The sequence below is a fragment of the Elephantulus edwardii genome, unplaced genomic scaffold (genome assembly GCF_000299155.1).
Source record: "Elephantulus edwardii isolate Elephantulus edwardi_28Jun2011 unplaced genomic scaffold, EleEdw1.0 scaffold00266, whole genome shotgun sequence".
NCBI classification, from domain to species: Eukaryota; Metazoa; Chordata; class Mammalia; order Macroscelidea; family Macroscelididae; genus Elephantulus; species Elephantulus edwardii.
In genome coordinates this window covers 1,199,230-1,200,250 of record NW_006400016.1, presented here as the reverse complement: position 1 = coordinate 1,200,250, position 1,021 = coordinate 1,199,230, and the positions used below count along the sequence as shown (strand labels likewise).

Genomic DNA, 1,021 nt, shown 5'->3' with positions numbered 1-1,021 from the left:
AAAAAGATAGTTGAAGGTTTCCTGTAGGAGAGAGGGGAAGTGAGCAGGGGTACTGATTCCTGTCACTGAGTCAGAGGAGACACAAAAAAGAGATGGGAATTAAGACAATGGCCACTTTATAGGTGAAAATGATGGCTGCGATCCCAAAGGGCAGGCAGAAGAAGAGAGCAGCAATGGAGAGAGGCAGGTAATCCTCAACCGGAGAGTCCAGAGGCATCCGAGGGTTATTTTGTGCCATGAGAGTCCTGAGGATGACAGGGAGGAGACGGTCTGAGTATAGTGTCTAAAGGAACTGACAGGAGAGACCTGGCTGAATCAACACTATTGGTCTCAGAAGCTCTGACAACTGACAGCACCTTGTAGTTGAGTAACTCAACCCTCAACTCCACACCACCATCAACATAACATCATCACTGATCCTACAATGTAAATAATGTGACATAATTTCCTTTCCTCATTGGATTAAATATCCCGTCCTCCAGGAAAACCCTTTCTGACCTCTCCAATGACCTACTTTCACTCAGTCTTCCATCACACTCTGTGAATTCTATCTCATACTTCCCTGTCCTCCCATATGTCCCCTTTAGCCCTTCATCTTCCCATTAGAACTTCCTCTCATCTCCCTCTTTTCTCTCCCAATATAATCCTCCCATATAACCTGCAAGATGTTCCCTTATAAACCTAAGGTGCTATGGACATATCTCCAATTTAGGATCAGAGATGGAAGGTTGTCATGAGGAATGACATCATCAGGGTGTGGTCTCCCTAGTCACCAATACTGTCTTTACTCTTTAGTCCTTCAATGTGATTGGCTGCTGGGATACAAAGGGCATAACCTCAAGTATTTCTGCTTCTTTAAAAGAATATAGAATTTCATCCTTTCCCAGAAAAGCCTCTACTTTTACATTTAGAAGATGGACTTTCAATAATTTGCATTTATCCCCCTATTTGAACTCCTGATTATTTTTTTTTTCAGTGTAAAGAGTATGAGTCTCATTTACTGGCAAGAATATTCCTGATT

The 1,021-nt window shown here is 42.4% G+C and overlaps 1 pseudogene; it reads right to left on the bottom strand.

Annotated features, from left to right (window-relative positions):
• LOC102857101 overlaps window positions 1-217 on the bottom strand; it is a 2,869-nt pseudogene extending 2,652 nt beyond the window's left edge.
• Between the last annotated feature and the right edge of the window lie 804 nt (window positions 218-1,021).